The sequence below is a fragment of the Microcebus murinus genome, chromosome 9, assembly GCF_040939455.1.
Source record: "Microcebus murinus isolate Inina chromosome 9, M.murinus_Inina_mat1.0, whole genome shotgun sequence".
NCBI lineage: Eukaryota > Metazoa > Chordata > Mammalia > Primates > Cheirogaleidae > Microcebus > Microcebus murinus.
The window spans coordinates 65,176,701-65,188,308 of record NC_134112.1 but is presented as its reverse complement, the minus strand read 5'-3'; the positions used below and the strand labels follow the sequence as shown (position 1 = coordinate 65,188,308).

General features: G+C 33.7%; 1 pseudogene; it reads right to left on the bottom strand.

Moving 5' to 3' along the window:
* LOC109731240 (aldo-keto reductase family 1 member B1 pseudogene) lies at nt 1–571 on the bottom strand (annotated as a pseudogene).
* Between the last annotated feature and the right edge of the window lie 11,037 nt (nt 572–11,608).

The window sequence follows — 11,608 nt, the reverse complement described above, 5'->3', positions numbered from 1 at the left end:
AAACCAGGTGTAGGTCACTTGGGAAAAGTAGGCATCCACAGCTTCAAAACTCCTCATTGAAGGGGTAATCCTTGTGGGAGGCACAGCTAACTGAGGCACAGCTAACCGAGGCACAGACCCTCAAGTTTCTTTTGTAGCTGAGTAAGGCGGTCACATCGTGGCTGCTCAGTTCAAAGTCAAAACCTTAAAGTTCTCAGCAATGTGTTCAGGTGTCACAGATGTGGGAATCATCAACAAATTCCTCTGCATGGGGAACTGGATCAGAAACTGCGCTGGAGTTTTATTGTGCTTGGTTGCAATCACCTTCATCCTGGGATCCTCGAGGAGTGATGCGTATTTGGGTTTGGCCCGGGGCCTGTCGGGAAAGCCAAGAGGTTGTAGGCAGTCACCACGATGCCTTTTGACAGGCATTACTTAACTTTTCCTGAGTTAGGTACAGGTGGCACTAGATCTGGTTAACCACTGGCTTATACTTTAAGCCATATTTCTTTAAGATCCTCTTGATCTGGAGATGGTTGAAGTTGGAGATGCCAATAGCTACCACCAGCCCTTCATACGCCAGCTCTCCCATGGCTGTCCATATGTCCAAAATTTCTGTGTCACTGGGAATCATGTTGCTTGCTTTGTGCATTGGGAAAAATTCTTTCCCAGCCTTAAAGCCTGACCACCAGTGAATAAGGTAGAGGCCCTGTCTAGACACAGGTCCTAAGCGTATTCGGACCGGCTACTTTCAGCAGGCTCTTCTCATGGTATATGCACCACATCTTGCTAATGATGATGGGCTCCCTCTGTGTCACCACCCACTCCCTGAGCTTCTGATGCATGGCTAACCCCACCTTGTGCTCATTCTGGTACACATGGACACAATGTGGTGGTGCCCAACATCGATTGCTACCTTCAGAGCCTAGGTCATCTGGCCCAGAGAGGACTTACAGATGCCCAATCCCACCATGGACATCTTGGTGCCAGTGTTGACCACGATGTTGTCGACCATAGCTGCTGAGCTTCACAGACCCCCTCCCAGAACTGTCAGAATTAGGAAGTTTTTGTACAGTTCCCTACCTCTCCCAAAAAGAACTTGTGTAATTGGATGCATGAAAGTAGTCAACATGCAATATTTTCTGCTTTGTGGTATCAAGATTAGGCTGAAATTAAAATATGTACTCTAGTACCTGTAATAAATGATTACATATTAAATCAAATGATCTAGATTGTTGTCTGCTTTAACCATTTTATATTATACACTATCCTACAAAGTATGGATTAAAAACTTTCTAAAGAAGACAAATGCTCACTTTTCTATACTACTATTCATTTGTTTCAGATAAAATTTTGAAATAAAAATTTTTCCTTCCTCACTTTTGAAAGATTTTGCCATTTTTTTAACCAATAAAAAGGAAAAACTTTTGTGTTCAGAATTATTTATGAAAAGGAAATGGCTTCTGCTTTCTTCAGATTAACCTATCATTATTTCCTTGAACAGCTTTCAATTACAGAGTATTAGCATGAAACCATAACTTTGCTTTTCACTTTTGCCAATATTAAGATTATACTGCCATCTGATTCATAGGAAGGTTTACAGGCATCCACCATGCTAAATATATTTTAGATTCTAAAATATTACTCATCAGCTTTCTATTAATTTCTATGTCATATATATTCAGACACATAGACACATGGTCAAGGCGGGCATTTCTTATTCTTACAGGAGCACAAAGGATTTAAAATTTGTGTAAGATTTTCAACCAGTTAGAACTTGGCTGTAAGAGTAGAACACAATTTTCAAAAGAAGAGAAAAAATAACTGAAGAAGAAAGAAAGAAAGGAAAGAAAAGAAAGAGGGAAGGAAGGAAGGAGGGAGGGAAGGAAGGAAGGAAGGAAGGAAGGAAGGAAGGAAGGAAGGAAGGAAGGAAGGAAGGAAGGAAGGAAGGAAGGAAGGAAGGAAGGAAGGAAGGAAGAAAGGAAGGAAGGAAGGAAGGAAGGAAGGAAGGAAATGAAGTTAGAGTGCTAGTCAAGTGTAAAATTAATGTGGAGACTTATAGGCCATGAGAAGCACTTTAAATTTCAAAAAAAGATCCCAGGAAGAATATATATTTTAAACATTCTAAGGAAATCCCCAAAGAAGAAATTGACAAAATAAAGTATAATATCTATTTTAAGTAATTTTCACTTAATATCCTACTCATTCATACAATGCATTTTGTAGATTTTAAGGCCAGATTCACCACTACATCATATCTGGAGATATGAGATGAACAGACGGGACAGCCATTTAAATCTTTTTAAATGAAACAGAAGATTTAAAGACCAAAAATTAATTTGCCAAAAACTAGTACTATTTTAAAAAGATTAATTACTGTTTTAAATAGGCTTAATTAAGCAGAAAAGTAAATACTACAGAAAGAACTTCAGGCTAAAAAGTGAGCTAGAAGATAAGTTATATGACTAGAGGGAGAAGTTTTAAAACACTTATCTGACCTTCTGGAAAGTTCCACTAAGTTTAGAGAGAGCAAGCAAATGGAATCAGGTCTATGTAAATGCAATTCACCATCAGTAAAAAACAACTTATTGTACTGAGTAAATTGTTGTTTTAAAAGGTACCCAAAATTTTAAGTAGTAAATAGTTTAAAATAAATACATTTTAAAAACAATTAAAATATAAATTTGATATAAAATTAGTGAAAATTTAGAGGATGTTGAATGTGATACCAGAATGTGAGTGATAATTAGCAAATCTATTGCCCCCACTGTAAACATCATTGAAATGATTTCACTCAATTCAAAAGTCAAAGAACAATTAACATCTACATGTATTTTCTCTAGAATATAAAATGTAACTACTATTGTTTTAACAAGTCCAACTACAACATATATAAAGTGCTTAGGAAAAATGACTTTCTATTATTACACATCACAAAAAATTAAAAAGTAAAAACACTGTTGACCCAATATCTAGTACAGACATGGACACTAAAATGTTTTGTTCAGGAAACATCTAAAGAATTCATGAGTTTCCTGTGTATAGTATCAAGAGGTATCAAGAAGTATCAAGTGGTGACTGCAATTATATCTCAGCAATTAGCCCATATTACATACTATTGCTAACCAAAATAAAGTTTTAAAAAACAGTTTGTACAAAGGTTATTCTAGACTGCAATCTTTATCTATAATTTACTTACAATTTTTAAAAAATCAGAACATTGCTTTGACAACCAAGAAACTTAAAGACCAATTAATTGCCCAATTATGGTAATCAGTTTTTCTCAGATGTCTTATGAAATTTCCTTGTTTTCTATATTCCATTTTTATCCCAATTTGTTGCCTTCACATATTTTGTTGAGTCTATTGAATCCCCAAATGTTTCAGAAAACAATGGTAAAAATAGGTAAAAAGTTTGCATTTATTAAGAAACCTAACATGTGCCAACACTTGTCTTAAATACACTACCCAGGCTTCTTAAATCCTGACAGCTATAATGTGAATTGTAATACTATCATTGTCTTCATTTTACAGAATAAAAAACAGGCTGAAGAGGACAAAAAACTTGCTGATGGTCAGAAAAGAGTGAGTGTATGTACAGTGCCAGAAAACAAACCCAGGTGTTCTGAACTCCAGAGCCAAAGCTTCTAATTGCCATTCTAAGCTGTCAATGAAGCAGAGCAGAAAACTGGAGGGCAAGACTGGTAGATGTTTGAATCTCCATCCTGCCAACTCAGAGGTTATGCTGAGCAGGCCCAATTTATTTAAATAACAAACTAGTTGGTTTAATGATGAATAGCTAAATTCTAAGTTCATTGCAATATAATCATATTAAATTAATATGTTATAAAAATAAAAATGGTTGTTATAGAAAGCTTCAAATATTTTGAGTCAAATATGAGGGATCTTATTTCTATACAATAAATAAACATTAGGCTGAAATTTTTTCACTGTTTATGTGGTTTATAAAGTTTAAAATAAATATTTGGGCTGTAAGTTATTAGAGACTATGGTTTGTGAGTGACTGGTTTATTAGTGTTTCCTTTACAAAATTAAGGATTAATGCATTTGTTGGTTTTGATAAATCACTCTCAAAGAGTAATCTATAGAAAATATGAAAGAACAACTTCATAAAATTAATATCATTGAAGAATCCAAAACAGATAATTACATGTTTAATGTTTAACTCAGTTTCAATTGAAGTACTTCTTATCACACAGCTGGGTGCTATTAAGAAAGAGCTCTTCTATCTGAGCCCATTCACTCTCTGATATACAACTTTAATTCTATTATATTCAAACATCAGTTGTACAATGTTTTGAAGAATGTTGAGTGTGATGAACTACTTTACTATTCAGTCTTATTCCATAAATCTGTAATACTTATTTCAGAAACAATGAAGAGTGTCAAAGGATGAGAAGCTTGTGTTGGTAGACATCATTTAGTCAGATTCATCCCTTTCATATCTAGCCAGGTTATTTATTTCAAAGCTAAAGGCCAAGCGATATGTTTAGGGATAATATAGTGATCATTATCATACAAAATGATATGGCATAATTTTGATTTTGATTACATTTTTATTATTTTGAGCTTTCAACTTGCATCATGAAAATCGATCATTATTTTAATATTTCCTTTGTTTTACAAAAAATAAAATAACTGACTGAATGCTATCTCTTTATGTCATGCAGTAAAAATGCCTAACACTACACAGCTCACAAGTATGGTAGTAAATGTATTGAAGTTACATACGTAAATATGAAAATGTAAGAAAATAAAAGTTTACTGATTCTAATATTATCATATGCAACAAGAATGTATTTATTTTTATGCAAAGAACTACCCAAATGTAGAGACAACATCAGCAAGTCAGATAAAACCAATTGCTGCATCAATAAAAAATGCAAAATATGCAAAGTATGAAAGAATGAAAGTAGGTTAAAACACTGCCAGGTTATAAAGCATCTGAACAGGCTTCAAAAATATACTGAAATTATATATTTAGTACACAGTAAACACACAATCAATATTTGTTGCATGAATAAACATGGAAAGTAAAACATACATAATTGCTTTTCCTCAGTCACTGGACAATATTGAGGTGTCACTTCAGGGACTGTGTTACAGTTTGACTTCTAAGAGGCCTCCCAGAGGCCATTTATTACCTTAGTGAATTTCATATGATAAAAGACCTACTGGTCAACTTTGCAGAATGTGCAATCTAATTGTTTTAACACTATGCATCAATGTCCCAGAGACCAATTCCCATGATCACGACAATCAGACTTCTTTATAAAAACAAGAATGCTGATTTACTCATTTTAAATGAGACATTTCAGCACATGATTTTCACATTTTCTTGCTGTGAGTAGATCCATACAGGAAACCAAATCGTACACTGAAAGTTGACTGGTGATCTTTGAATTACAACAAGGACAGCTGGAAGAAGTAAACTTGAATACTCTGGTTTATGACAATCTGATACATCTATTTTACAACCAGGATTCTTTTGCTTAGGGACAGGCAGTCAAGCACTTTGTCAGCTAAAGCACCCTCTCTTGGATATTACCACTGGAATTTGCCACTAAAGTTTTTTTTTTTTGTTTTTTTTTTTAACATTTCAATCACTACTCCTTTTTGTGTTAACACATTTTCCATTGAATATCTAATGAATAATATAAGACCCAGTTTCTCCATCATCTACAAGTGATTTGTTCTGATCTATTATATTATCTCTTATATCTTCAACTTGATTTTAAAGTCTATCTTGATGGACTCTAATATACATTTTGAGGAAACTCTTTTTATTCTTCTCATATTACCATCTCTGCCTGAAAATGGGCACATTTCCACCACCAGGCCATGTGGAATCATTTGATCCTATGAGTTTCTGCTTCTACTTACAAGGAAACAAGCATTATGGGAGGGAGAGGGAGACACAATTTCTAGTACTCATTGATATCAAAAGTTCTTTCCTCCCTGGGTATTTCAAATTTACTTCTAGATACTCCCATTCTCTTCTTTGGAGTCCTCATAGCTGGGTGAAAAGAATAAAACAGAATCTACTCTTTGCCCAATCACCAACAACTGGGAAAGTAGAAGGAATGTTAATCAATCTCTAACAAGTTGACCATTATATCCACTATTCTCCCATGGAGTAAATACCATTAATGTAGTAGAAATCACATTAGGTTGGAAGTTAGATTATCAGGATGCGATCTTTTCTATCTCTGGCAATAATTAATTGTATAACATTGCACACATTGTTTAATCTCATTTGTAAATGAGGTAACACAATTATAAGAAATTCATCATGCCATCATGTTTATGCCATTCACAGAATCCTATCAGTAATTATAGCTAATTATAGCAGTGATTCTTGGAATAAGGCAAGGAGAACACAAACCAGAAGGAAAGAATGGATTCGATTCTCAGAAAAGAAGGGAGATGCACATATATTTTTTATAAATCTGTATTTGAGGAAGGACTGGAATAGATCACCAAATTTTTTAAATACTAGCAGTGGCTAAAACTCTCTTAGTCACAGAATTCATGCTATATTTTATATCTGAGACCTAAAGCAAAATATACATATACACAAGTGGATACCAAAAATTGGTATGAGATAACAATTTGTGGTAGGCATTAGTCTCTCCACTTCTTTCCCTATATTACACTCTGCTAAAAAAATTGCCGAATATAGAAATGATTGCTTTTTGTGAGATCATGATTTCTCATAACTTATGCATTAAAATATGTGGTGGTATAAAACAATTTGATTTGAAATCAAATTTAATTTGGGTTTAAGTTGCACCAAAAAGATTTATCTTTTCCTTAGGGTATTCCCCTTCTTATGACAAATAGCTGAATTATATATACATACAACATTTCTTGGGAAACAAATGGACATTTAGGTTTATCTCTGGCCAGAAAGAACAAGTTTCTTTATTACACTTCTGACTGCTTTCCAATAAGAAAGAGTCACATGTGAGGTGGTATGGAGTTCAAGTCTCAGAGCTAATATTTTCCAGTTTTATAACTTCAAAGGCTAATCAGTAACCTCTCAGCCTCAGTTTACTCATCAGTAAAATATAGAGAAATTAACAAGCACAGAAGGAAATGTGGTAATTTCTGAATTGTAATAATATTCATAACATATGTAAAAGTAATGCTTGATAAATAGACAACTAATATCGGAGGCAATTCTTTTTTCTTCTTCCTCTTTCTCTTCCTCCTTCTTCTTTTCCTCCTCCTCCTTTTTATCTTCCCCCTTCAAATTATTATTAAAGTCTAATATATCCAATTAGGAGTTTGGGTGGGAGGAAGGAATTAAACTAATTCATGCCACAACATCTCTGTATATATGTACCAGTTAGATTAGAAACAGTGGTTCTAATTAAACTGAGTAGTTCTATTTGGATAAATAATATAAAATGAATACCGAAAAGTATTATTTTGTACTATTGAACTACATATTTGAAAATATAATCTTTCTTACAAAATTAGCTTCCTTTTTTTCTGACTGCCCAATTTTTGCTAATGACATAGAATTTTTCTATTGTTCAGAATTAAAATCTCAGGTTTGTGATTGATTTGGTTTTCTTTTTTTTTTCTTAGTTATGCACACTTGCAAAACCTATAAGAATTAATGTGAATTATAACTATATCCTCCTTTAAAATTTCACAGGTACTATCCAATTTCTAGCACTAACTCTCTCTCACCTAGACATTTATAATAGCTTTCTAAATATACTATGCTTTAATAAGCATTGGCAGGCTCATATCCTTGAAGGGAAGAAATCAGAACTGAACAATAATTCATATTATAGACTGATAACTGATAAAAATACGAGAAATAAAGGATGTTGATAAATAATTAATTAGGGCTTTCCACATGCTAGGAATTATTATTTTCATCCTTAGGAAAACTTGTTGGAAATTTTCTAGTAGTTTATGCAAACATAGCTAATTTTTACCAATGAATTTTGTGACAGGAGAATAAAATCAAAGTTCAGTGATGCCGAATAAGTTGGTTTTATGCTTGAGTGTCAAAGAGAACTTGTGCTAATACTGTAGGCATACATTTCTTCACATTTTAAATTTTTATAGTCACTCTTTTCTTAGGCTCTTGATTTCCTCTGTTACTATTTCAACTTTATTCTAGGTACTACTTATTTTGTTTAAAGGTGTCACAAAGGTGTAAAATGAAAAGATGTTACCTTGCAGTATGGCTAGATAAATTATGATTGAAACATAAATGTAGGCACATACAATAACTATAATGTGATCTATTGGCACATGCATTTGTTTTTACTGCATAGGAAGCAATTTCAAGATCTAAGTGGCTTAAAAATAAGAAATGAATTCTTGCACACAGGTTCAGCTCATCTAGTCTTGGCTGGGCTTTGTGGCACTGCTTCATGTTTTGGAACATCTGGGCCTGTCTCCAAACCATTGGCTAGGATGAGATCCGTTCTATATTTTTCCCATTCCCCCTTTACTGGTGGTCACCTGGGGCATGTTTTTCTTGTGGAGAATGGCATGAGTGCAAGAGAACAAGTCAAACTATGAAGGTACATTGAAACCTTTGCCTCAAATACACTCATATTCCATTGGCTAGAGCAAGCCACGTGACCAAGCCCATGCAGTGCCTGACAAATGAGAGAGAGAGGAGTCAACACCTGCTAAACAAAAATCTAATGCATCACCACACTACAGTAGGAAATGAAACCCTTAGCTTTTAGCATGAGGTTGCATTTTATTGTACAGCCAAATGAAAAACTTTCCAAGATACCTGCCTTTCTTTCTCCCAAACCACCTCTCCTACCTTGGTTTCTGCTTTAAAAGCCAAGAAGGAATAGTAATCAATGTTGGGTCCCATTCCAGAACACTGATTATTGGTATGTATTGCTGCTGTATTTTGACAGATGCTTGATGTGTCTCTCTCACTCTCCACATCTTACTCAATCCAGCCCAGCCACCATGTTGTCTCGGATGCTCCTATACTTCCTGTGTCCATAGTAAATTGATCCAGGAAGAGCTGGTTCATAGTGGGATATGTCATCTCATTTATTCTCTCTCTTTTCATTCATTAAACATGCCCATGGGTGGGGCTTGATATGGTCTGAATGTTTGTGTTCCCTCAAAATTTATATGTTGAAATCTTAACATGGTAATGGTAGAAGGAAATGGGGACTTTGAGAGGTGACTAGGTCATGCTTGTTTCAAATATGCTCATGTTCTACTGACCGGAGAAAGTCATTATGGCCAAGACCATGCAGTGCCCGAGTGTACACAAATTTCAAGAATGAGAGTGAGGGGGGCCTTCACAGATGGGATCCATACCCCGATAAAAGAGGAGTGAGAGAGAACCCTCACCTTTTCCACCAAGGGAAGACACAGGTAGAGTATCTAAGAACCAGAAAGCATCCATTGGATCCTAAATCTGCTGGTGCCTTGATATTTAACTCTCCAACCTCCATAACTGTGAGAAATAAATTTCTGTTGTTTATAGCTACCCAGTTTATGGTATTTTGTTATAGAAGTCAGTCCTCTTAATACTAAAACAAAACAAAACATTCTTTCCTTGAATATTCTTTAAGTAAATGAGAGGCATGAGCTGATTTCTGTTTTATATTATTTACAAAAATAATTGTGGCATCAGTGTGGACAATGGAGAGCCTGGAGGCAAAAGAATCATTACAGGGAGCAAGAATTTGAACTAAAGCAATAAGAGCAGTGGATGGAAAAGAAGGGATATATGTAAAAACTGGTGAAACTAATAGTACTTAGAAAGTGGCTAGATTAATGAGATATGAAGACTCAAGCTTTTAACTTGGATGTCTAAGTGAAATGTTAACTGTTTTGTATTTGGTAGCTTTAAAATATTTTGCAAAAGTCCGTTAATATTTGGTAATCTGAGATAATATCTTAAGTGTGAGGTAAATTATTAAAGGTCATCAATTAAGTATGTTGTCAATGTAGAAATTCTTTCCATAGCATCACAATGATGTTTATCCTTTTTATGCTAAATGTTTTTCCAGTGATGAGAAAATAATTTTCTTTTAGGATATTGATTTTTATTAACAGGTGGTTTTAATTATTAGATACTCAAATGTTCTTATGATATGAAATATTATGTTCTTCAAATATATAATTTCTAGCTCCTCTACCACTAGCCTAACTTTTGTATATACTCTAGTTCAAAATAGGACTTTTGAAATCAAATATACTACTTTATAACCAGCTGATTTTCCCTCTAAATTAAACTGCTGATCTTGGCTTCGAGTCAACTTTAATTCTTATATAATTTTTCACATATAATAGTTAGGTCTTTAAGGTTTAAAGAAATCAGTAATGGGGTTTTTCTTACCAACTAGTGTCAGTGAAAATTCTTTTTTTTTTTTTTCTAGGTTTGACATGATCTAGTTACTATTTCTTCTGAAAGTTTACCTTAATGTTATATATAAGGAGGCTCTTATTTGCTTCAATTTGAATGTTTGTTTTGTCTCCTCATTCTGCTTTGGGCTATCTGGTTAATTTAACTGACATCTTTAATTCCCTAAAAACAGCTCAAAACAGTTTTAACTCCATACTTTATTGTTTTGTCCATATTATTTATTAACTTTCAATCCTCTTGAGTAAACCAAATCAGTGTCATTTCTGAAAAATGTTTCCATATTTTTCTTTAGACAAATGATGGCTTGTATTTCTGACACTTGTATTTGTTTACTAACAAATGCCACAGATTCTTCAGGCTGTTCATATGAGTACATACTTTCTGAGGCTTTGGAATAACTAATTTTTTCTCTCTTCTCCTCTAAATGATTATGAGGCTTTATTTTTCTTTGTTGAAAGTTACGGAGAAATCTGTCTTACATTAATTTACTCATCTTTTCATTCATTCATTGCATATTATATACTAACTACCATGCTACATGCTAGACATTGGCAAAAAAGTTAATGAGACAAAGACTTTACACTATAATAATTCATATCTTACTAGGACACAGGAACTAAACATATAATAGCAAGACAGTATGGTAAATGTTACGATAGAGATATATATACTGGTGAAACAAAGGGATCAACAAAGCCTTCTCAGCAGAGATGGCACTTGTCTGTGAAATACAAGGAGTAAGGCAAGAGAAGAAAGAACTTTCCAGGCAACCTAATTAATTTGCATTTACTAAGTGTTAGCCTTTTTTCATGGAGCAAACTATAAATTTTTAAAATAACATTATACAGATCTCGCTTTCTCCTTTTTTTTTTTTTTTTTTTTTGTCATACTGTCTCTGGCCCATTTCCCTAGTTGCCTATCTTCTTATAAACAAATGATCAAGAATTTTATATATTTTAGTGAATTCATTCATTCTATTTCATGTTACCTAACTTAGAATATTATAAAAATGGCTGTCATAACTGAAGAGACTTGAAGATGTTTAATTTGACTGAAAGAAAAGAACTGACTTTAGTTTGGTCATATTTTTGACAGTGTGATAGAAGGAAGGAAAGACATTTTGAAAAATGTATTCTATCTCTTTCCAAAAATAAATATTTTCAAAGAACTTGATTCTCCTCTTCAAAGGCCATGCTGAGATACACATTTATTTTATTTTTAATGTATTCAT